Source organism: Orbicella franksi, chromosome 9 (genome assembly GCF_964199315.1).
Source record: "Orbicella franksi chromosome 9, jaOrbFran1.1, whole genome shotgun sequence".
NCBI lineage: Eukaryota > Metazoa > Cnidaria > Anthozoa > Scleractinia > Merulinidae > Orbicella > Orbicella franksi.
Genome location: NC_138153.1, coordinates 29,511,679 through 29,536,381, shown reverse-complemented (window position 1 = coordinate 29,536,381; position 24,703 = coordinate 29,511,679). Strand labels below are relative to the sequence as shown.

The 24,703-nt window shown below is 38.8% G+C and overlaps 20 non-coding genes across 20 annotated transcripts; 7 read left to right on the top strand and 13 right to left on the bottom strand.

Annotated features, from left to right (window-relative positions):
- Positions 1 to 65: 65 nt before the first annotated feature.
- Positions 66 to 139, bottom strand: Trnan-guu (transfer RNA asparagine (anticodon GUU)). The gene has a single exon. It is a non-coding gene; the product is annotated as a tRNA-Asn (tRNA).
- A 209-nt stretch (positions 140 to 348) lies between these two features.
- Positions 349 to 420, top strand: Trnap-agg (transfer RNA proline (anticodon AGG)). The gene has a single exon. It is a non-coding gene; the product is annotated as a tRNA-Pro (tRNA).
- A 759-nt stretch (positions 421 to 1,179) lies between these two features.
- On the bottom strand, positions 1,180 to 1,252 carry Trnav-uac (transfer RNA valine (anticodon UAC)). The gene has a single exon. It is a non-coding gene; the product is annotated as a tRNA-Val (tRNA).
- A 785-nt stretch (positions 1,253 to 2,037) lies between these two features.
- Trnan-guu (transfer RNA asparagine (anticodon GUU)) lies at positions 2,038 to 2,111 on the bottom strand. The gene has a single exon. It is a non-coding gene; the product is annotated as a tRNA-Asn (tRNA).
- A 913-nt stretch (positions 2,112 to 3,024) lies between these two features.
- Positions 3,025 to 3,097, top strand: Trnaa-agc (transfer RNA alanine (anticodon AGC)). Its single transcript has one exon. It is a non-coding gene; the product is annotated as a tRNA-Ala (tRNA).
- Positions 3,098 to 4,358: 1,261 nt separating this feature from the next.
- Positions 4,359 to 4,432, bottom strand: Trnan-guu (transfer RNA asparagine (anticodon GUU)). Its single transcript has one exon. It is a non-coding gene; the product is annotated as a tRNA-Asn (tRNA).
- A 209-nt stretch (positions 4,433 to 4,641) lies between these two features.
- On the top strand, positions 4,642 to 4,713 carry Trnap-agg (transfer RNA proline (anticodon AGG)). The gene has a single exon. It is a non-coding gene; the product is annotated as a tRNA-Pro (tRNA).
- A 759-nt stretch (positions 4,714 to 5,472) lies between these two features.
- Trnav-uac (transfer RNA valine (anticodon UAC)) lies at positions 5,473 to 5,545 on the bottom strand. Its single transcript has one exon. It is a non-coding gene; the product is annotated as a tRNA-Val (tRNA).
- A 785-nt stretch (positions 5,546 to 6,330) lies between these two features.
- On the bottom strand, positions 6,331 to 6,404 carry Trnan-guu (transfer RNA asparagine (anticodon GUU)). Its single transcript has one exon. It is a non-coding gene; the product is annotated as a tRNA-Asn (tRNA).
- Positions 6,405 to 7,315: 911 nt separating this feature from the next.
- On the top strand, positions 7,316 to 7,388 carry Trnaa-agc (transfer RNA alanine (anticodon AGC)). The gene has a single exon. It is a non-coding gene; the product is annotated as a tRNA-Ala (tRNA).
- A 1,442-nt stretch (positions 7,389 to 8,830) lies between these two features.
- Trnan-guu (transfer RNA asparagine (anticodon GUU)) lies at positions 8,831 to 8,904 on the bottom strand. Its single transcript has one exon. It is a non-coding gene; the product is annotated as a tRNA-Asn (tRNA).
- Positions 8,905 to 9,113: 209 nt separating this feature from the next.
- Positions 9,114 to 9,185, top strand: Trnap-agg (transfer RNA proline (anticodon AGG)). Its single transcript has one exon. It is a non-coding gene; the product is annotated as a tRNA-Pro (tRNA).
- Positions 9,186 to 11,541: 2,356 nt separating this feature from the next.
- Trnat-cgu (transfer RNA threonine (anticodon CGU)) lies at positions 11,542 to 11,615 on the bottom strand. The gene has a single exon. It is a non-coding gene; the product is annotated as a tRNA-Thr (tRNA).
- A 5,133-nt stretch (positions 11,616 to 16,748) lies between these two features.
- Positions 16,749 to 16,821, bottom strand: Trnaa-ugc (transfer RNA alanine (anticodon UGC)). The gene has a single exon. It is a non-coding gene; the product is annotated as a tRNA-Ala (tRNA).
- Positions 16,822 to 17,154: 333 nt separating this feature from the next.
- Trnav-aac (transfer RNA valine (anticodon AAC)) lies at positions 17,155 to 17,227 on the bottom strand. The gene has a single exon. It is a non-coding gene; the product is annotated as a tRNA-Val (tRNA).
- Positions 17,228 to 18,506: 1,279 nt separating this feature from the next.
- On the top strand, positions 18,507 to 18,578 carry Trnap-ugg (transfer RNA proline (anticodon UGG)). The gene has a single exon. It is a non-coding gene; the product is annotated as a tRNA-Pro (tRNA).
- A 1,047-nt stretch (positions 18,579 to 19,625) lies between these two features.
- On the bottom strand, positions 19,626 to 19,698 carry Trnav-aac (transfer RNA valine (anticodon AAC)). The gene has a single exon. It is a non-coding gene; the product is annotated as a tRNA-Val (tRNA).
- A 716-nt stretch (positions 19,699 to 20,414) lies between these two features.
- Positions 20,415 to 20,489, bottom strand: Trnan-guu (transfer RNA asparagine (anticodon GUU)). The gene has a single exon. It is a non-coding gene; the product is annotated as a tRNA-Asn (tRNA).
- A 220-nt stretch (positions 20,490 to 20,709) lies between these two features.
- Positions 20,710 to 20,781, top strand: Trnap-agg (transfer RNA proline (anticodon AGG)). Its single transcript has one exon. It is a non-coding gene; the product is annotated as a tRNA-Pro (tRNA).
- Positions 20,782 to 21,433: 652 nt separating this feature from the next.
- Positions 21,434 to 21,506, bottom strand: Trnai-gau (transfer RNA isoleucine (anticodon GAU)). The gene has a single exon. It is a non-coding gene; the product is annotated as a tRNA-Ile (tRNA).
- Between the last annotated feature and the right edge of the window lie 3,197 nt (positions 21,507 to 24,703).

Here is a 24,703-nt window from a genome sequence, read left to right as displayed (position 1 = left end):
TTACGCTAACAGGATGGACTCTTGACGCTAACTATATAGAAAACAATCATCAAAAAAGAAAGAATCGTCCCCGGGTGGGCTTGAACCACCAACCTTTCGGTTAACAGCCGAACGCGCTAACCGATTGCGCCACGGAGACTTACTTTGAGGGGCTTTGAGAAATTTTCATCAAATTTACTATTGTGGATAAAATTTTAACTTGCGAAAGACATGAAGAGCGAAAAAGCAGGGAGGTTGGATAGTAACTGTCTTAGCCGATAAGCCAACAAATAACTGGTGTTATATAGTGCCAGTTCAACAGAGAGAAATAGGTTAAGACCTTTACCAAATGGATACTCCACCACGTTTGGCCTGTTGATCTAGTGGCATGATTCTCGCTTAGGGTGCGAGAGGTCCCGGGCTCGACTCCCGGACAGGCCCTTTTAATACTCTTTTGTCGATGAACACAACATCAAAACGAAACAATCTACGATGGCTTATGTGACGTCGCAAATGCCATATGAAACAGTGAATTATCTTCCCCCTTTAAAACAAATTTCTGTCACTTTTGTGCAAACAATTCTAACTGACCACAATGAAACCTCTTTATATTAGAATATGACTTAACTTAATGTTTCTGTTGGCATCCATTTTTTTCAAACCGGTACTCTCCATCCCACGGGGGGGGGATACTGCCATTATATATGGACTGTATAGGTAAGTGCCGTAGTGAAGGGTATGGTTTTCAAGCAGTTTACTCTAGTATAGTGTATATAAATCAGAACGTTTGGATCTAGAATTGAGCATCATTTTTCACGAAACTAACCAGTTGGTTGAAGATTTTATCTAACTAAGGAAAACAGGATTTGCCACTCAAAAATATAAAAACAAATGAAATCGGCAAGTTTAAAGTTTTGCAACTCGGCCAGATTTTTGGTTTCTCCGACTATAACTCGTACATTTCTGGCTACCAACCCACTAACAATCAGTAACATAAGCTTTGTTAAGATCATAGCTCGATACCGTTATTTAAGGTATCGATCCTAATATGAAGTTGCTCAAGGATAAAAGATTAATAGAGTTCAGTTACGTCAACACCTTTCGTTTTTTTCCTTTTGTTCTGTTTTCGCTGACTCAAAATTCTGTAAGAGCTCACTAGAGTTAGGTAGCAAGATATATTCTTATAGGAAAAAAATCATCTATTTCCGGCCGGGCTCGAACCGGCGACCTTCCGCGTGTAAAGCGGACGTGATAACCACTACACTACGGAAACCAGTTACGAATGAGAGCTGCCATACTCAGTGGTGTGCTAATCAGCAACTGGTAGTTTCTAGTTTTTTTATCAGGAAGACAGAAAAAATAAGTCTACGAAGTACAGCAAACAGGTGAGCATTTGCCTACTTCTCACGATGCTCAGTATTGAAGTTTTTCAAAACAACGCTATCCTTGTTTTAGCGTTAGGCAGAGGATCTCAATGTGGTTAACCGCCAAATGGGCAAAACATTAACCGTCAACCGTCAAAACCGCAATATTTTTACCGTCAACCGTTGAATGAGCAAGCCAATATTAGCCGTCAAATGTCTCAGATATCCTTAATTAAGAACTAAACAATTGTCTGGGGGCAAGGTATGCTGTTTATAAAGGAACGTTTTAATATATCACAAAAAGTATGCTTGTGTTCAAGTCCTTCAACTTCTAGTCACGCGAAAGCAGGCGATTAATGCGCGCGGCGGTAACAAAGGTGATGTAATTACGTTAATAAGACAAACATTTGAAGACTAAAGACGCAATATTGAATGCACAAATTATAGTACTAATTGGATTATTCAAATATGGGCAAATTTGTACCCTTTTATGAAAAATTACAGCCAAATTCAATTCAACCGTCAACGATCACGATCACGATAATAACGGTTTATTCACATCACATCCGCGCAGTGGCTGTTTATTTGAGAAGACCTACTTACATGTATTACAACTAAAAATTAGGCAAACAGGATGGATGGATGGAATCCTGAAGCTAGTTATATAGGAAATAATTATCAAAACAGAAAGAGCCGTCCCCGGGTGGGCTTGAACCACCAACCTTTCGGTTAACAGCCGAACGCGCTAACCGATTGCGCCACGGAGACTTCCTTCGAAGGATTTTGTACAATTTTCATCAAATTTATTTTTGTGGATGAAATTTTAACTTGTGCAAGGTTTCTGCTACATTGTATCATGCTCGAAAGACATGAAAAGCGAAAACCCGGGAGATTTGGATAGGAAATATCTTGGCCATTGAGACAACACATAACAGGTGTTACAGTACCAGTTCAACAGAAAAAGGTAGATTAAGACCTTTGTCAAATGATGTCCGACCACGTGTGGCCTGTTGATCTAGTGGTATGATTCTCAATTTGGTGCTAGAGGTCCCGGAATCGGCTCCCAGACAGGCCCTTTTTAATACTCTTTTGTCAATGAAAACAGCATCATAACGAAAGAGACAATTTTACGATGGTTTTTGTGACGTCACAACGGCCATATGAAAAAACGGAATGCGTTTCTCCTTTAAAAGAATCACTTTTATTTTTGCGCGGACAATTCCAAGTGACTTCTACGAAGCCCTTTTTAAGTATTACTGCCTTTCTACAAGAACGTTATCAAAAGTTTGGCCTAATGAGGAACAGCACCCGCTTATTGGCTTTGTTCAAACTGATTTGGTTTTATTCTTTAAGAAGTATGTATATATTGTTAACGTGCTTCCTCAAATGATGAGGAGGTTTTTGTTGAAATATAGTTATCCCGAAATTATTTATTGGCAGTTGTTTCTCATATACTTCCCAATAATGTCTCGGCAATATCAGTAGCTTATGTCCTAAATAACAAGGAACTAGAATGAAAAGCAACGTTTTTTTTTTTTTTTAAATTATCTGTTTTTTTAAAATGAAATTCTAAGTAAAATGTTTAGGAAAAAAGCTAAAAACTAATTACCGGGTCATGCCTCTAACATTGTTTTTTCCATAGTTATAGTAACTTGTATATTGAACCAAATGCTTACGGTTTGGGGAATTAGCTCAAATGGTAGAGCGCCCGCTTAGCATGCGGGAGGTACCGGGATCGATACCCGGATTCTCCAGCAGTCTTTATTTTACTAGCTAATATGCAGCTTTACTGTTTTTTTGAAGGCAGATGTTTTTCGGACCATTGTTGTACAAATAACGGTTTGTAAACTTTTTATTTGGAAAATTTTTTCTAGCTATCAGAGATGAGAGCAGAGTCCTATCAATTTTTTTTTTTTTTTTTTTTTTTGTGGAGAGCAGGTGAAGGCGAGGTGCAATGCCAACACATGCAAACCGAGGAGAGGGACGCCCACGTCGCCAAAAGTCGCCCGGAATTGACCCAGACAAGGAACATAACAGGGAAGAAAAACAGGACACAATACCACAGAACGTACATGGAGTTTTAGAATAAAACAGGCCTGGGAACGAACCGCTGCAATGACATCAACCGCAGAGGGCAGCTGCTTCCTTAAACGGAAATCATTACGTGCCAACCAGATGCGATGTTTAGCAAGGTTGATCAAGTAGGAAAAAAACAGAGGGATAACTGTGAACTCAGCAATGTCAAAACCAAACAGCACATGACGGAGACACAATGACGGAGCAGACGGAACAGCAAGGACTAACAGAGATTGCACCCAAGCCAAAACGTTCTGGGCCAAAGGGCACTCAAAAAACAAATGGCCAGCAGTCTCTAAGGGAGCACCACAGAAACAATCAGGAGGAACAGACGACATGCGAAAAGATGGACGCAGACGATCAGCAGTGAGAACTACACCATGAGCAAGTAACCAGGAAAAATCAGCCACACGACGATCGAAAGGCATGACATGTTGTCGACCAATACAGGTCACCAAAAACAGGAAGAAACTTACAACACAGCGACGAACAGATATCCTTAATTAAGAACTAAACGATTGACTAGGGGCAAGGTATGCTGTTTATAAAGGAATGTTTTAATATATCACAAAAAGTTTGCTTATGTTCAAGTCGTTTAACGTCTATTCACGGGAGCAGGCGATTAATGCGCGCGGCGGTAACAAAGGTGATGTAATTACGTTAATAAGACAAACATTTGAAGACTAAAGACCTCATATTTAATGCACAAATTGGATTATTCAAATACAGACAAATTTGTACCCTTTTATGAAAAATTACAGCCAAATTTGCTTCAACCGTCAAAAAACCAATAATGATAATGATCACTATAGTAACGTTTTATTCAGATCACATCCCATTCAGAAGACCTACTAACATGCAATACAACTAAAAATTACGCTAACAGGATGGACTCTTGACGCTAACTATATAGAAAACAATCATCAAAAAAGAAAGAATCGTCCCCGGGTGGGCTTGAACCACCAACCTTTCGGTTAACAGCCGAACGCGCTAACCGATTGCGCCACGGAGACTTACTTTGAGGGGCTTTGAGAAATTTTCATCAAATTTACTATTGTGGATAAAATTTTAACTTGCGAAAGACATGAAGAGCGAAAAAGCAGGGAGGTTGGATAGTAACTGTCTTAGCCGATAAGCCAACAAATAACTGGTGTTATATAGTGCCAGTTCAACAGAGAGAAATAGGTTAAGACCTTTACCAAATGGATACTCCACCACGTTTGGCCTGTTGATCTAGTGGCATGATTCTCGCTTAGGGTGCGAGAGGTCCCGGGCTCGACTCCCGGACAGGCCCTTTTAATACTCTTTTGTCGATGAACACAACATCAAAACGAAACAATCTACGATGGCTTATGTGACGTCGCAAATGCCATATGAAACAGTGAATTATCTTCCCCCTTTAAAACAAATTTCTGTCACTTTTGTGCAAACAATTCTAACTGACCACAATGAAACCTCTTTATATTAGAATATGACTTAACTTAATGTTTCTGTTGGCATCCATTTTTTTCAAACCGGTACTCTCCATCCCACGGGGGGGGGATACTGCCATTATATATGGACTGTATAGGTAAGTGCCGTAGTGAAGGGTATGGTTTTCAAGCAGTTTACTCTAGTATAGTGTATATAAATCAGAACGTTTGGATCTAGAATTGAGCATCATTTTTCACGAAACTAACCAGTTGGTTGAAGATTTTATCTAACTAAGGAAAACAGGATTTGCCACTCAAAAATATAAAAACAAATGAAATCGGCAAGTTTAAAGTTTTGCAACTCGGCCAGATTTTTGGTTTCTCCGACTATAACTCGTACATTTCTGGCTACCAACCCACTAACAATCAGTAACATAAGCTTTGTTAAGATCATAGCTCGATACCGTTATTTAAGGTATCGATCCTAATATGAAGTTGCTCAAGGATAAAAGATTAATAGAGTTCAGTTACGTCAACACCTTTCGTTTTTTTCCTTTTGTTCTGTTTTCGCTGACTCAAAATTCTGTAAGAGCTCACTAGAGTTAGGTAGCAAGATATATTCTTATAGGAAAAAAATCATCTATTTCCGGCCGGGCTCGAACCGGCGACCTTCCGCGTGTAAAGCGGACGTGATAACCACTACACTACGGAAACCAGTTACGAATGAGAGCTGCCATACTCAGTGGTGTGCTAATCAGCAACTGGTAGTTTCTAGTTTTTTTATCAGGAAGACAGAAAAAATAAGTCTACGAAGTACAGCAAACAGGTGAGCATTTGCCTACTTCTCACGATGCTCAGTATTGAAGTTTTTCAAAACAACGCTATCCTTGTTTTAGCGTTAGGCAGAGGATCTCAATGTGGTTAACCGCCAAATGGGCAAAACATTAACCGTCAACCGTCAAAACCGCAATATTTTTACCGTCAACCGTTGAATGAGCAAGCCAATATTAGCCGTCAAATGTCTCAGATATCCTTAATTAAGAACTAAACAATTGTCTGGGGGCAAGGTATGCTGTTTATAAAGGAACGTTTTAATATATCACAAAAAGTATGCTTGTGTTCAAGTCCTTCAACTTCTAGTCACGCGAAAGCAGGCGATTAATGCGCGCGGCGGTAACAAAGGTGATGTAATTACGTTAATAAGACAAACATTTGAAGACTAAAGACGCAATATTGAATGCACAAATTATAGTACTAATTGGATTATTCAAATATGGGCAAATTTGTACCCTTTTATGAAAAATTACAGCCAAATTCAATTCAACCGTCAACGATCACGATCACGATAATAACGGTTTATTCACATCACATCCGCGCAGTGGCTGTTTATTTGAGAAGACCTACTTACATGTATTACAACTAAAAATTAGGCAAACAGGATGGATGGATGGAATCCTGAAGCTAGTTATATAGGAAATAATTATCAAAACAGAAAGAGCCGTCCCCGGGTGGGCTTGAACCACCAACCTTTCGGTTAACAGCCGAACGCGCTAACCGATTGCGCCACGGAGACTTCCTTCGAAGGATTTTGTACAATTTTCATCAAATTTATTTTTGTGGATGAAATTTTAACTTGTGCAAGGTTTCTGCTACATTGTATCATGCTCGAAAGACATGAAAAGCGAAAACCCGGGAGATTTGGATAGGAAATATCTTGGCCATTGAGACAACACATAACAGGTGTTACAGTACCAGTTCAACAGAAAAAGGTAGATTAAGACCTTTGTCAAATGATGTCCGACCACGTGTGGCCTGTTGATCTAGTGGTATGATTCTCAATTTGGTGCTAGAGGTCCCGGAATCGGCTCCCAGACAGGCCCTTTTTAATACTCTTTTGTCAATGAAAACAGCATCATAACGAAAGAGACAATTTTACGATGGTTTTTGTGACGTCACAACGGCCATATGAAAAAACGGAATGCGTTTCTCCTTTAAAAGAATCACTTTTATTTTTGCGCGGACAATTCCAAGTGACTTCTACGAAGCCCTTTTTAAGTATTACTGCCTTTCTACAAGAACGTTATCAAAAGTTTGGCCTAATGAGGAACAGCACCCGCTTATTGGCTTTGTTCAAACTGATTTGGTTTTATTCTTTAAGAAGTATGTATATATTGTTAACGTGCTTCCTCAAATGATGAGGAGGTTTTTGTTGAAATATAGTTATCCCGAAATTATTTATTGGCAGTTGTTTCTCATATACTTCCCAATAATGTCTCGGCAATATCAGTAGCTTATGTCCTAAATAACAAGGAACTAGAATGAAAAGCAACGTTTTTTTTTTTTTTAATTATCTGTTTTTTTAAAATGAAATTCTAAGTAAAATGTTTAGGAAAAAAGCTAAAAACTAATTACCGGGTCATGCCTCTAACATTGTTTTTTCCATAGTTATAGTAACTTGTATATTGAACCAAATGCTTACGGTTTGGGGAATTAGCTCAAATGGTAGAGCGCCCGCTTAGCATGCGGGAGGTACCGGGATCGATACCCGGATTCTCCAGCAGTCTTTATTTTACTAGCTAATATGCAGCTTTACTGTTTTTTTGAAGGCAGATGTTTTTCGGACCATTGTTGTACAAATAACGGTTTGTAAACTTTTTATTTGGAAAATTTTTTCTAGCTATCAGAGATGAGAGCAGAGTCCTATCAATTTTTTTTTTTTTTTTTTTTTTTGTGGAGAGCAGGTGAAGGCGAGGTGCAATGCCAACACATGCAAACCGAGGAGAGGGACGCCCACGTCGCCAAAAGTCGCCCGGAATTGACCCAGACAAGGAACATAACAGGGAAGAAAAACAGGACACAATACCACAGAACGTACATGGATACTTTTTTGTGATTTTTTGGATTTAAATAGAAACAAACAATTGAAACTGGCAGTGGAGTCTGACCAGCAGACTACAAGTTAGAAATTAAACTGAACATCGTCACCAGAAACTGAAGCAATGACACCAGAGGCACCCCACTGTTTAATGAAAAACCGGCGCGCACACTTAGGAAACCAGAGTTTTAGAATAAAACAGGCCTGGGAACGAACCGCTGCAATGACATCAACCGCAGAGGGCAGCTGCTTCCTTAAACGGAAATCATTACGTGCCAACCAGATGCGATGTTTAGCAAGGTTGATCAAGTAGGAAAAAAACAGAGGGATAACTGTGAACTCAGCAATGTCAAAACCAAACAGCACATGACGGAGACACAATGACGGAGCAGACGGAACAGCAAGGACTAACAGAGATTGCACCCAAGCCAAAACGTTCTGGGCCAAAGGGCACTCAAAAAAACAAATGGCCAGCAGTCTCTAAGGGAGCACCACAGAAACAATCAGGAGGAACAGACGACATGCGAAAAGACGGACGCAGACGATCAGCAGTGAGAACTACACCATGAGCAAGTAACCAGGAAAAATCAGCCACACGACGATCGAAAGACATGACATGTTGTCGACCAATACAGGTCACCAAAAACAGGAAGAAACTTACAACACAGCGACGAACAGATATCCTTAATTAAGAACTAAACGATTGACTAGGGGCAAGGTATGCTGTTTATAAAGGAATGTTTTAATATATCACAAAAAGTTTGCTTATGTTCAAGTCGTTTAACGTCTATTCACGGGAGCAGGCGATTAATGCGCGCGGCGGTAACAAAGGTGATGTAATTACGTTAATAAGACAAACATTTGAAGACTAAAGACCTCATATTTAATGCACAAATTGGATTATTCAAATACAGACAAATTTGTACCCTTTTATGAAAAATTACAGCCAAATTTGCTTCAACCGTCAAAAAACCAATAATGATAACGATCACTATAGTAACGTTTTATTCAGATCACATCTCATTCAGAAGACCTACTAACATGCAATACAACTAAAAATTATGCTAACAGGATGGACTCTTGACGCTAACTATATAGAAAACAATCATCAAAACAGAAAGAATCGTCCTCGGGTGGGCTTGAACCACCAACCTTTCGGTTAACAGCCGAACGCGCTAACCGATTGCGCCACGGAGACTTACTTTGAGGGGCTTTGAGAAATTTTCATCAAATTTACTATTGTGGATGAAATTTTAACTTGCGAAAGACGTGAAGAGCGACAAAGCAGGGAGGTTGGATAGTAACTGTCTTAGCCGATGAGCCAACAAATAACTGGTGTTATATAGAACCAGTTCAACAGAGAGAAATAGTTTAAGACCTTTACTAAATGCATACTCAACCACGTTTGGCCTGTTGGTCTAGTGGCATGATTCTCGCTTAGGGTGCGAGAGGTCCCGGGCTCGACTCCCGGACAGGCCCTTTTAATACTCTTTTGTCGATGAACACAACATCAAAACGAAACAATTTACGATGGCTTATGTGACGTCGCAAATGCCGTATGAAACGGTGAATTATCTTCCCCCTTTAAAACAAATTTCTGTCACTTTTGTGCAAACAATTCTAACTGACCACAATGAAGCCTCTTTATATTAGAATATGACTTAACTGAGTGTTTCTGTTGGCATCCATTTTTTTCAAACCGGTACTCTCCATCCCACGGGGGGGGATACTGCCATTATATATGGGCTGTATAAGTAAGTGCCGTAGTGAAGGGTATGGTTTTCAAGCAGTTTACTCTAGCATAGTGTATATAAATCAGAACGTTTGGGTCTAGAATAGAGTATCATTTTTCACGAAACTAACCAGTTGGTTGAAGATTTTATCTAAACTAAGGAAAACAGGATTTGCCACTCAAAAATATAAAAAACAAATGAAATCGGCAAGTTTAAATTTTTGCAACTCGGCCTGAACAGCGTCGATAGCCAGTGACTATCATGAAACACTACTGGATATTATTAACTGTCAAAACTCGGGATTCAGACGGAAATTGGTGGTTTTAATGCAGGTTACTCTAGTATAGGGTAGCAAAATTCAGCTGAACTAAGGTTTCAGGGTCCCAGCAGCACATCCCCACCCAGAAATTCATAAGGTACCACCCCGGTTTCCAGCTACATGTAGTAGCATTGTTTTGTAGCGATCAAAAAAATATATTGATCAAATCAGGTTTTTAATTGAAATAAAGACCAAGAATTAGGAAAAGAGAAATCAGATAAAAATCTTAAGATAGTGTTTTCCACTTGATTTAGCTAAAAGAAATATTGGTCCGTGTGAGGGTCAAACTTACGATCTTGGCGTTATCACCACCACGCTCTGCCGACTGAGCTAACGGACCAGACACATTAACCTCAGTGCCATCTTTTATTAAGTAATATTGCCTTTGTACAAGAAATTTACTATAAGTTGGGTCTGGTGAGATATAGCAAACGCTTAGTGGTGTCAGTTATAGGCTCGATTACCGCCGTCCTCTCGAGTTCGGTCAGGGGAGGTGCGCGGGCTCCTTGCCCGGGCTCCTTGCCCGAACAGCGGCTGGTAATCCAGCCTTCGTCAGTTACAGTTGTGTTTCAATTGATTTGGTTTAATTCTTTAAGAGTATATATTGTTAACGTGGTTTCTCAAACTGAAAATAAGGAGATTTTTGTTAAAATATAGAGCAGCGTGGCCAAGTGGTCGAGGTGTCGGACTCGCAATCCAGCGGTTCCAGGTTCGAGTCCCGCTCTGACCACTACCTGGATTTATGTCTCGGTAGCCCCTAGTTCAAATCCTCGGCCACCCTTGTAAATAGCCGACTGGTTTACCTCCGGCCAATTGGGATACTTAACAATGTTATGTTCAATTTGAATTATTTGGTTGAGTTGTATGCTCGGCCCCACTAGCACTTGTGCTATAACACTGCCGAGAGTAAAGAAAGGTTATATATATAATAGTTATCCAGAAATTAGGAGTTGTTTCCCATTTATGTTCTAATCATGTCTTATCTTAAATATATATATATACATCAGTAAATTTTGCAGATCAGCTGTTAAAGTTGTAATTGAATTCTAAGCTATCAGTAAACGCTGTCCAGACTGCCGACTGAATTTTCATAGTCCATGGGTCGGTGGCCGGGAGATTATTGTTTCTACGAGAGATATTTTGATATCTTTAACAGATATTCAAATTTGCAAGTGAAAATTTGTCTGATAGTTATAGATTTTCTCTAAAATTTCCTTCTACACCCTATCAACAGAAAATGAGGCCTGAAGAGCAAGCGTATAAAGATATCAAGAGTTCCTTTCATTGAACGCTGCTGTGAGCAATTCACTGTATTTGAAACAAGATAAAAAGAACAATGCTTGGTTTGAGTAAAACGATCAGGTCAGGGTTGTTTTCTTCCCCGCGTGCGTTCCGAACTGTGTATTTTAATGGGTTCTCCGAAATAGGCTCACCGAAGCAAAAGTAAATGGTCTGCTACACAAAGGACTCCAGGGGTGGCCCTGGCAATTTCACCTTAATTTCTTCAACAACGACTTTTTTGTCTTGTCTCCTGGCTTGGTAGTACAGGAAAAAGCCGGGAGACCTAGCAGCCGCAGTCCTTAAAGTAGCTTCAGTCCTTAAAGGAAGGCATTTGCAAATTACGTTCTATATACTTCTTGAAATTTTTCAGTCGACCCCTGCGTACACCTTAAAAGTAAATCCATTGGATAACATAACCAAAACATATCCCAGTTGTAGAACATGTGAAGCTTCGATGAGCAATTTTCAAAAGTAACGAGAATTAAAAAGTGCGGCATCTCTAAGGCACCGGTGGGATTTGAACCCATGACCTCCTGTTTACGAGACAGGCGCTCTAACCAACTGAGCTACGGCGCCCTACATTAGGCATCAACGTGTTTTAATGTTCATCTATCTATTTTTTAAAAAGAAAAAAAAAACAAAAAAATCATAAGGTTTCATATTGTATCTTACTCTAAGGACATGGAAAACAAAAAACCGGGAGAGTTGGGTGGTAACTGTCTTAGCCAATAAGACAACACATAACAGGTATTATAGTACCAGTTCAACGGAGACAGGTAGATTAAGACCTTTGTCAAAAGATGTCCAACCGCGTTTGGCCTGTTGGTCTAATGGCATGATTCTCGCTTAGGGTGCGACTTTCGCGAGCAAATTTTCCAATATTAATTTTTTCTGAGACTTTTACCACTGTAAGATAATGAGCTAGTTATGTCAGAAATGTAAAAAAAAAAATAGGGGTCACCGACTTCGTTTTGGAGGGAACATGCCCGGAAGAACACCCTAAATCTGAAAAAATCGGGCTTCGTTAGCGAATAAGGCCACAGTATCCGTAAGCCCAAAAATATTGCAATTAGAACTTTGAAGTGAAATGTTCCCTGCCAAATATTGTTTAAGTGGATCTAGACAGGCACCCTAACCAACTGAGCTACGGTGCCCTACATTAGATAATCTCGTATATTATTGTTTATTTGTTTATTTTTTAAAAATAAAAGAAAAAATTTAGAAAAAAAACATTGTTAATACATGTAATACTAGGTTGGTCACATGTCCACTTTCACGCTTGGTAATTTCCAGCAGTACTAAGATAGCTCAATACCTCTTTGGGTGATCAGCCTCAAAAGGTCCACAGCGGGAGTTTTTGTGGTTCCTTTTAGCGTATTGAGCTGAAAGAATTATGACAGGAGATAATGTGTTGTTTTAGAATTGGTACCTCTTAGGGATCCCTCGCGGACCACCTGGGCTTTGATTGGGCGTTTGAAAGGCGGGGTGCGAAAACTCCCAGAGGTCAAATTCTAAAAATAGAAAGATACGAGAAAGGGTTGAATTCTAGGGTTGGTATGGGAGATGGACGCTCCGGGTCATGGGCTCCTTATCTTGCTTTATTGACGGGACGCAGAAAAATAATCAGCGGTGCTGGACTGGTAGCTACACGACTACACAGAATAACAACAATAATAATAAATGTTTATCACGGAGCAAACTTCATCAAAGATGTTCTTCATTGGGGCCCTGCAACTGTTCTCAGATGAGTTTACACATTGTGCAACAACATTTACACAAATCTCAACTTGGAAAAACATAGTATAAATTCCAAGTTTGAAGTGAAATTTTTTCTGCCAAATATTGTTGAAGTGGGCCTATTAAGTGAATCTAGTCAACTGGTGAGGTTCCTAATAGAACAAGTCCGCATTTAGCGACCATATTTTCACGCGCCTTGCAGCCGCAAGATGGCAGGATTCGATGTCCCGTGGACAGAAATCTTGAATTTTTTTTTTAACTTCCCACATTGATTTTTTGTTCATTTGTAGACAATGTGGAGGTAATTGTAAATAAAACCTGTTCCTGGAAAGAAAAATGGGGGTCACCGAACATCCAAGATCCTTAAATCCAGGCAAAGCTGTAGCAATGGCCATCTGCCCTATCAGTGATTATTTTATTACTTAGCGCCGCGCTCATGCATGACGTGCTGTGTGAATTTGCGTGCGCAGTAAGGATGCGCAGAAACAATAAGCGCGAACGTCCTTAAAAGGAAAAGTTAGTCCGTGTGAGGGTCGAACTTAGGACCTTGGTGTTATCAGCACCACGCTCTGCCGACTGAGCTAACGGACTAGACATATTAACCTCGGTGCCGTTTTTTTTTTAAGTATTACTGCCTTTGTACAAGAAAGATATCAAAAGTCAGGCCTAATGAGGAACAGCACCCGCGATTTCAGTTATTGTTATATTCAAACTGATTGGTTAATTTTATTCATTAAGATGTATGTATATGTTGTTAACATGCTTTCTCAAATGATGAGAAGATCTTAAATTTGCTTAAATATAGTTATCCCGAAATTATTTATCAGCAGTTGTTTCCCATATACGTTCTAATGTGTCGTCAATATCAGTAACTTATGTTCTAACAGGAGCCATATTCGGGGACGAAGACCGTAAGTCTTAAGATCCGCGCGCACCTATGTTATGGGACAATGTTTTTATTTTAAGGTTGCTCAAAACAGTTTTCTGCGCTGCCTTCGTACATTTTTTTTAAATTAAACATATCTACGTTACCTTTACAATACTTAGATATAATACTTACAATATAATGAAGTTAAAAAAAGCCTTCGTGCAGCAACTGATAAGTATACTGATTAAAGATTAAAGATTTACATGTACCTTGCCTTAAGTGTAAAATGACTGGAAAGATTGTCTTTCACTCCGAGGCAGAAAAAATACTAGTTACATAATGACCATAATGACTGTGGATGTGCTTTCCATGGTCATGATTTCGTCAACTAAAGCTTTTTGTTTGCACTCTACAAAGAGGGTCACATCTCCTTAAGAGGAACTCTCATGTAATCGCGGTGGAATTGACTGCGTTGTGCTCTGTTTGCATAATCCTTCGCCGAAAGGGATGCGCACTCCCTCGAAAGGGCTGCATAATCCCTTGAAAGGGTTGAATTATCCCTTAAAAGGGTTGAATAATCTCTCCAAGGGGCTGAATAATCCCTCGAAAGGGTTGAATAATCCCTCGAAAGGAATTCGAGTTTCCTTGAGAGGAATGAATTACCGCGAACAGTGAATTCGTGATTTCAGTGCCATTTGAGTCGCCCAGTGATGTAGGTAGGTAGGTAGGTAGGTAAGACTTTATTTTACGAGGGTAACATTTGACAGTATTAAAACTGATAACCTAATGGCCCTCAAAAATTAAAATTTTAGAAAAAGAAAGATGTAACCGGCCTGATTGCAGATTCTGTTATACATTGCGAAATATTGTTTAAAAATTTGAGTGCATGGCATTTATGTCCTCTGCATTACAAGCAACATTAGAGACCTTTGTACGATGCAAGGACGGGATGGGTAAGACGGGAACAGCAGTGGACGCGGGAAACTTTCGTGTGCTATGTCGTCAATGTATAGGGCGGCGGCCACAACAGTCAATAACTCCAGCTTCATAAAAACTTTTCACAAAACCAATGACATCCCTTTGAGATAGTATAGAAATGTTATCCAGTTAAGCTTGAACGATGGTGAATAGACAACTCGGAACCTACTCTTGTTTATACATGTAAGGCAAACCTTCCCGATCTGTCGGTATTTAATATTGAAGGAATCCGGAATTTCCGTATGAAGAATTTATATGAACGATCTTTGTATCGACCTGGTTCAGATAGCTTTTTGCCTGCAGAGCGGTTTAGAATCGATCCTGCCTGTAGCTGAAACAAATATTTATACAAAACAAACATTATGTTAGTTCCGGGTTCTATGAAAACATGAAATAAACATCAATTTGGAAATGTGCATTTTATTTGCTCGATAGCTGCTTTGAACGCAGGTAACAATCGTATTTCCAATCAAAACCTTTCGGAAACCACTCAAAATCATGCAAGATCATTCGAGAACAATGTTTTGGCACATTCGCTGACAGCTGTACCTGGTTGTATAAGGAAAAAATAGAAAACTTTCTCTACTCACCAATTCGCGTCACTTCGAAGAGCGTGGGAAAACGAGTCTGCAATGTCAGCGGTTAGGGATCGTAAGCATTGATAATGCTTTGTAACGCTGTGCTTCTGCTAGTAAATTCGCATTTTTTTTCTCCGTTTTAACAAGTAACTCCCTCTTACGAACATTGACAGGTTTGACTAACCGAAAGTCTACCGACAAATCAATCGAGACTAATCTTTGCATATTTTGTTCCTCTCAATCGTGCAGTCGGTCATTCGAGCATTAATCGGGAAGCGATCTTCGCATATCCAAAGTTTGATTAAGTACGAATTTTCTTTTGTTACGCGTTTTTGGTTAACGGACACGCTCGATGACATAGAATCTAGATTCAAAAAAGAGAAACACAAATTTGGCTTGCTTTGGTTTCCGTTCAGTCCTTATCAAAACAGAAAAGGGAGCTTTTAAACTGCATAAAAATGCTAATAGAGTTGTCGTTGGTTGTCCTATTAGTGAAGCAAAAAGCTGCGCATGATAACAGCACGTGTGACTTTCTTGCCACCCTATATCCAGAGCAGAAATTAGAAGAAAAAAAATTAACTGCAGGAAACGATAGCTTTGCTAAGAGTCTGCAATGAATAAATGAATGAATGAATGAATAATCATTACTTAGTAAACACGATGGAATTTAAGTTATAAGCTTGTAGGTTCGTGTCGGTGTCGCGATAAGAAACCTATCTAAAAATTATCTAAAAAAATCCACTTTGGGGAAAAAGATGGCGACCGGTACATTTACCAATGATTCTTAGCGTCGAAATCCCTAAAAACGCTCATGAAAAATGCACACAATGAATGTAATACAGGGACAAATGATGCAAATATATGATTTCATCCCTACTTTGATAATCCAGGTACGACATGCATTGTGGTAAAATGTACAGCCGCCATTTTTTTCCCTCGGTGGATTATGGCGCGCTGTTATAGACACCATGACAAGCACACCTTGTGTCAAAAAAGCCATACTTAAGTTCCACCAGCAGTAAGCCAGCTCTTCTTGAAGATTTAAAAAAATAATAATCGCATTCAATAAATAAATTTTCAATGAGAATCTGCTTAACCTTGAGAATAAGGTGCATTCACGGTTTCCTACAGATAAAGACATGAACATCGTCTCCTGAAAGGAATAGCAATAGAAATTCTCAATGCACGTTTTAAAATATAACAGTGAAAAAATACTATATAATAACAAATTGATAAAAAATATAAATGGAGAATCCGGGTATAGATCCCGGTACTTTCCGCATGCGAAGCGGGCGGTCTACCATTTGAGCTAATTGCCCCTGGTACAGATGCCCTAGTTTTAGCGAGACTGTTTTGAAAAACGTGTTACTAGTTTCTGTCAAATGTTACCAAAATAAAAAAAGGGAGATTTTAATACACCACATTAACTAGTGTAAAACAATTAAAAATACTTACTACTATTGTAAAATTTTGAAGAAATTAACTTTTGAAATAAAACTAAAAAATCACTGTTGATCTGAACTTTGTCTTTTGGAGTATAATATTATATGGAGAATCCGGGTATCGATCCCGGTGCCTCCCGCACGCAAAGCGGGTGCTCTACCATTTGAGCTAATCCCCCGATTGTTACATGAAAAAACAGAGTCTTGGATAAAACAAATTACTAGTTTTGGAAGAATTTTTGAACATTTTTGGGAGTATTTGGTACAAGCTATTGTCATAATATTACAACAGAAAAATAACTGCTAAATAATTGAACTGATGCAGCAAAGTCTGCTATATTACATTTTGACATCCCTCAATTATGGTTAATTTAATTGTCAAGATTACTATTACTTGAGTATATTTTCATTACCATTAAAATACCAGATGCCATAAAACAGTTCATAAAGAAATCGAGACATGCAATCATAAAAAAGCAACTACAGAAGTCAAATAAAGAAACGAAAATGAATGTTTCCGGCCGGGTTCGAACCGGCGACCTTCCGCGTGTTAGGCGGGTGTGATAACCACTACACTACGGAAACCTCCGTGAACCACTATTGATCTTAAAACGAAGTATTTCTAAACAACGTTAACATGGTACTATGATCAAATTTTTACCCCTTGAAGTTTTGGGTGAATCACATCGAGTTCCACGAAAGATTAAAAACGCCTTTTACCGTTTGCAAATATAAGTATTAGTTCCGGAGATATTTAAGTTTAAAAAATGAGTAAAATATGCAAATGAGAACACTCGAATCAATATTACGTCGAATATATAAATTGAACTATCCGGATAAATTTGCAGCGGAGACCATTAAAACTTGGTAGGCTGATAGTTCTACAGGTAACACACCTATGGTTATAAAAAAAAAATTGTTCCGATGGCAACTCACTGTTTTCCACTCCCCTCCAATCTGATTTAAATATCTTAGTGATTTTGAGCTAGAAAAACATTAAACAAGGCCACAAACATCACTTAACATATTTATATGTTTGCTGGATCATGCAAATGAGGCACCACTGGCAAATATCAAAATCAAATATCAAAATCGTTGCCGCTGATGAAAAACGGTTAACAAGCAATTCGCTTGTTGATATTCATTATTTTGTGACGTCTGTCAATCAAGATGGGCATGTTTTGTTTTTCTTTTTTGATCATGTAGCTTGTACCGAGAAAGCAACAAACTTATTTGCGCTTTTGAAATATGTAATTTCTGACGTTTGAGGGGCAAATTAGTCAGAGATTACTCTTCTAAGAACATGATGGAGAGGCTCGCGGGGTGTCCTGGGATGTTTAACGGGTTTATTTTTCTTTTGCCCTTTGGCGGGAAATTTACGTCATTCTTGACCGGTCAGTCTTCGTGTTTGTCCAAAATTTTATTAAGCTTTGTTTTAACAGAGTCTTGTAAAATGCTCTAGCTTATTGATTTGTACCCTTTCCTCGAGGTTCTGCTGAATACGTTTCCACACATTTTTTGACCATATCTCAGGGTACGCTTTTAGTGGTTTTTCGTATTTGGCGTAACGCAGGTTCTAATTGTTAGAACCAACAGTTTTAATTTGCAAGGAGATAGATTTTCTTATTAGACGGAATACATTTGCATCAGATAGTTGACTGACGCATCCTCAATAAACTATTCCCACTAAATGTCTCGTGTTAGTGCTGAGTCAGAATTGCTTTATTGACATGACGCGGAAAACTCCGTTAACTCCGGAGATAGACTGGTAACTACAACACAACACAGAACAGGTATTAAAACACCAGCTGAGTCAACGGTGTAGCAGATTAAAGCATTCGTCTAAACAATTTACTGTATGTTTGGCCTGTTGGTCTAGTGGCATGATTCTCGCTTTGGGTGCGAGAGGTCCCGGGTTCGACTCCCGGACAGGCCCAAATTGTTTTTCTTTTAAAGTAATAATTAAAATAATCATAATAGTAAGGTTTTTGTAGCAGGGAGCATACTTCATCAAAGGTGTTCTTCATTGGGGCCCTGCAACTGTTCTCAGACGAGTTTACACATGGTGCAACAACATTTACATAAATCTCAACTTCGAAAAACAAAGTATTTTTCAAGTTGTAGTTATAGATGGGACATTCACTCATTCTTTCCCTCTCTCCTTCCTGTTAGAATTTTCGTGAATCCACTGACCAATGTAAATCCAGAAGAGTTTGCAGGTAGCCGGAGTTTAGTTAGAATTTTAGTCACAGCTCAAGAGCATCCCAAGGGCCTCAATACGTGCATTTTCATCCTCCAAGAAAACAACTACATCTAAAAATAGTACGAGAAGAATTACCTTGAGACATATGGAGGATTAACCATCCCACTCTTCATCCTCTCCTGATACCGGCGAAATGTTTAAGCAACCTGCAAAAATACTCTTCACCCTCAAAGATGTTCACATCATGCTATACAATAATAGGGGTTAAGGTTATTGACTGTTTGGAATGGAATGGTCGATGTCATCATCTTTATTTTTCGCCAAATCTTATCAGCAAAACGTAAAAAAGAAATTGATTAGTTATTCCATTTAAATTACCATGGAACAAAACAAAATAAACAGAAAAAGATTAAAACGATGGTTTTTGTCGTTCGGTTATTTGAAAGCTGACATTTAACACAAAAATTGCGTTCAACTGTCAACTAATTGCAAAGAGACTTTTGGTTTGTCCAGCTGAAACTCGTACATTTCTGGCTACCAATCCACTAACAATCAGCAACTTAAGCTTTGTTAAGATCAAATTCTGATAGCGTTACTTAAGGTGTTGCTCCCTGAATATGAAGTTGCTGAAGAATAAAAAATTAAAGGAGCTCAGTTACAGCAACGACTTTCTTTTCTGTTGTTGTTGTTGTTGTTTTCTTTTCTGTTTGTTCGCTTGTTTTCGCTTCTGACATGGCTAGAGTTGGGTAGCAAGATAAAGTCTCATTGACAAAAAAAAGTTGTTTCCGGCCGGGCTCGAACCGGCGACCTTCCGCGTGTTAAGCGGACGTGATAACCACTACACTACGGAAACCGGTTACGAATGAAAGGTGCCATACTCAGTGGTGTGCTAATCAGCAACTGGTAGTTTTCTCGTTTTTTGATCAGCAAGTACAGCAAACAGTTGAAAATTTGACTACTTCTCATGATGCTCAATATTAAAGTTTTTCAAAAACAACGTTATCCTTGTTTTAGCGTTACCAAAGGTTCTCAATGGAGTTAACCGTCAAATGGCCAAAATTTTAACCGTCAGCCGTCAAAAGCGCAATATTTTTACCGTCAGCCGTCAAATGAACAAACCAATATTAGTCGTCAAATGTCTCAGATATCCTTAATTAAGAACTAAATGATTGACTGGGGTCAAGTAATGGTATTTAGAAACGAACGTTTTAATATCTCACAAAAAGATACACTTATGTTGAGTCCTTGAGAGCAGGAGATAGATGCGCGCGGCGGTAACAGAGGTGATGTAATGACGTTAATTAGACAAAGGTTTGAAGACTAAAGACGTAATATTAAATGCACAAATTATAGGACTAATTGGATTATTCAAATATCGGCAAATTTGTATCCTTTTATGAAAAATTACGGCCAAATTTGCTTCGACCGTCAAAAAACCAATAATGATAACGATCACGATCAGGGTAATAACGGTTTATTCACATCACATCCGCGCAACTAGAAATTACGCTAACAGGATGGGCTCTTGACGCTAACTATATAGAAAACAATTACCAAAACAAAAAGAACCGTCCCCGGGTGGGCTTGAACCACCAACCTTTCGGTTAACAGCCGAACGCGCTAACCCTATTGCGCCACGGAGACTTCCTTCGAGGGATTTTGTAAAATTTTCACCAAATTTAGTTGTTTGGATGAAATTTTAACTTGCTTAAGGTTTCTGCTACATTATTGCATCTTGCTCGAAAGACATGAAAAGCGAAAAATCGGGGAGTTGGGTAGAAACTGTCTTGGCCAATGAGACAACACATAACTGGTGGTGGTAGTATAGATTAAGACATTTGTCAATGGAAGCTCATCCACGTTTGGCCTGTTGGTCTAGTGGCATGATTCTCGCTTAGGGTGCGAGAGGTCCCGGGTTCGACTCCCGGACAGGCCCTTTTAAATATTCTTTTGTCAATGAAGACAGCATCACAAAGAAACAGACAATTCTACGATGGTTTTTAGGACGTCACAACGGCCCGTTTGAAACAGTGGAATACCTTCCTCCTATAAAACAAATTACTTTCATGTTCGTGCAAAAAACAATTGTAACTGACCCCCATGAAACCCTCTGGATGAAGAATAACCCTTAACCAAGTGTTTCTGTTGGCATCCATCTTTTTCAAACCAGTAGGAGAAGGCAGCGTTGTTACAACGCCGGACTTCGCGGAGGTCGCGGGTTCAAGTCCCGCTCTTCATTTGACCGCTTGGTTGGAGTTGCTTCTTGGTAGGCCCTAGTTTCAACTTCTTGGTCATGCTTGTAAATAGCCAACTGGTCTGCCTCCCGCCAGTTGGGATTTTTAAGCCTGTCATATTTAGTTGATACATTTGTAGCTAAGCGCATTGACCACTAGAAGCAACAACATTTCAACATTTTTTTTTAAGATCTAGGAAAATAATAAACTAAGATAAATTTGATCCAGTCGTTTTGTTTTGTACCGATCCGGCGGAAAAAAGATATTTTAAAAAATTAGTTTTTCGACAGCAGAGAGCAGGGAAATCAGGTACAAATTTTAAGATAGTGTGTTCCAATTAAAAAAAAAAAATGTTGGTCCGTGTGAGGGTCGAACTCACGACCTTGGCGTTATCAGCACCACGCTCTGCCGACTGAGCTAACGGACCAGAAACACTAACCTGGCTGCGGTCTTTTATTAATTATAACTGCCTTCGTACATTTTTTAAATTAACTATATCTACGTTTCGTTTACAATACTTAGATATAGTACTTACAATATAATGAAGCTAAAAAAAGCCTTCGCACATGGAAGTTACCATACTAGTAAGTTACCATAAGTTGGATCTGGTGAGGTAAAACACCCGCTTAGCAGTGTCAGTTACTGCTGTGTATTCAAACTGAGTGACTTTATTTTTAAAGATGTATATACTTTGTTGAAATAATTATCCAGAAATTAGAAGTTGTTTCCCATTTAGTTATTTTCTAATCATGTCTTGTCAATATCAGAAGCTTATGTTCTAAATAACAACGAACTAGAATGAAAAGTAACATGTTTTCTTTAATTATATTTGTTTTCAAAAAATGAAATTCTAAGTACATTCGTGAAAAAAGAGCTTAAAACTAATTACCAGGTCATGCCTATAACATTTGTTTTTCAATAAGTTAGTGACTTGTTGAAACAACCGGTTACACTTTGGGGAATTAGCTCAAATGATAGAGCGCCCGCTTTGCTTGCGGGAGGTATACCGGGATCGATGCCTGGAATCTCCAATTCTTTTAATTTATTTATTTGTCACAGTTTTAATACTTGTAGATATTATTTTATTCCCACTGATTACCAAGATTAAATTAAGAAAACCAGCTCTTTTATGGGTGAAGAAAAATTGACAAGGGAGTGTTGAAGTTTGAGGGGTTACAATAAAGTAGTCAGTTTATGTTTAAAATCTAGAACAATAAAATAAATATAAATACTTTTTTTTTAATAAATACTTTGTCCGTGGGCGTTCGGCTGTTAACCGAAAGGTTGGTGGTTCAAGCCCACCCGGCCGGGGGACGATTTTTTCTGTTTTGATATTTGTTTTCTATATAGTTAGCGTCAAGAGTCCATCCTAGCGTAATTTTTAGTTCTATTGCATGTTAGTAGGTCTTCTCAAACAGACAGCCACTGCGCAGATGTGATGTGAATAAACCGGTATTATCGTGATTGTTATCATTATTGGCTTTTTGACGGTTGAAGCAAAGGCTGTAATTTTTCATAAAAGGGTACAAATTTGTCCATATTTGAATAATCCAATTAGTACTATAATTTATGCAATCAATATTACGTCTTTAGTCTTTAAATGTTTGTCTTATCAACGTTATTACATCACCTTTGTTATCGCCGCGCGCATTAATCGCCTGCTTGGATGACTAGAAGTTGAAGGACTTGAACACAACCATTCTTTTTGTGATATATTAAAACTTTCCTTTGTAAACAGCATACCTTGCCCCTAGTCAATCGTTTAGGTCTTAATTAAGGATATCTGAGACATTTGACGGCTAATATTGCTTTGCTCATTTGATGATTGACGGTAAAAATATTGCGGTTTTGACGGTTGACGGTTAATGTTTTGGCCATTTGACGGTTGACACCACTGAGACCCTCTGCCTAATGCTAAAACAAGGATAGCGTTGTTTTTGAAAAACTTCAATATTGAGCATCGTGAGAAGTAGGCAAATGTTCAACTGTTTGCTCTACTTCGTAGACTTATTTTTTCTGTCTTCCTGATCAAAAAATTAGAAACTACGAGTTCCTGATTAGCACACCACTGAGTATGGCAGCTTTCATTCATAACTGGTTTTCGTACGTAGTGTAGTGGCTATCACGTCCTCTTCACACGCGGAAGGTCGCCGGTTCCAGCCCGACCGGAAACACATTTTTTTTTTTCCTATGAGACTATATCTTACTACTCAACTCTTGCTAGCTCCTACAAAATTTTGAGTCATCGAAAACAGAACAAAAGGAAAAAAACGAAAGGTGTTGACGTAACTGAGCTCCATTAATCTTTTATCCTTTAGCAACTTTATATTAGGATGGATACCTTAAATAACGCTATCGAGCTATTATCTTAACAAAGCTTATGTTATTGATTGTTAGTGGGTTGGTAACCAGAAATGTACGAGTTTTAGTCGGAGAAACCAAACAATCTATTTGCAATTAGTCGACGGCTGACGACAATTCTATTGTCTTCGAAAAGCCCCCATGGGGAAAAACAATAAAGGATGTATGTATGTTAACAACATAACTAAAGCAAAGCGCACGCTCTGATTGGTTAATTTAGCGTCTACTATTTGCTCATGGGTGTACGCTGCTGACGTGTGTGCTAATGTTTACAAAGCAAATCTTTTGACAGACATTGTTTCCAAAGTAATGACCGACGTCCTTCTGCCAGAAATGCGAAACTGTCTTCACAGTTGTCTGAAGATGAAACTTTATCGAGTTACTGGTGTGCAGTCGGTTGTCATGAATGAATTTTCACGCGCTTGTTTTCTCTTGTCATGTAAGACTACACGAACATTTTTTTGTGATGTAGCTCAATAAAAGGACTTCTGTTGTTCCAATGTCTCAATGTTATGTTGTAAAACAAATGGTAAACGCCATAGCGTACACTATTGAGTTATGGATGCACTTGGGAGGTTTGCTAAGCACTCAAGAAGCTAGAGTCGCACTCGGCTATCGCCTCGTACGACTCTTACGCTTCTTTCGTGCTTAGCAACCTCCCGCGTGCATCCATAACTCAATAGTGCACGCTATGGCGTTTACCATTTGTTAAATGTATGTATGTATGTGTGAAATGTCAATTTCAACTTTCATATTCTCCACGACAAAACCATCGTTTTAAACTTTTCTATTCTTTTTGTTGTGTTCCAGGGTATTTTAAATGGAGTAATTAATCAATTTCTTTCATACGTTTTGCTGATAAGATTTGGCGAAAAAGAGAGATGATGACATCGACCATTTCATGATCGCATCAGTCCAAGCAATCCACAACCTTAACCCATATTATCGTATAGCATGATGAGAACATCTTTGAGGGTGAAGAATATTTTGGCAGGTTGCTTAAACATTTCGCCGGTATCAGGAGAGGATGAAGAGTGAGCCACGTCATGCATCAAGCGTGCGCGCTCAGTACTAAAATGAACAATGATAGGGCAGATGGCCACTGCTATAGCTTTGCTTGGATTTAACGAGCTTGGACGTACGGTGAACCCTACTTTCCTTTCCAGAAACAGATTTTATTTACAATTATCTCCACATTGTCCAAAAATAAACAGAAAATCAAGGTAGGAAGTTAAAGAAAACAAAAAACTGATATTTGCTAGC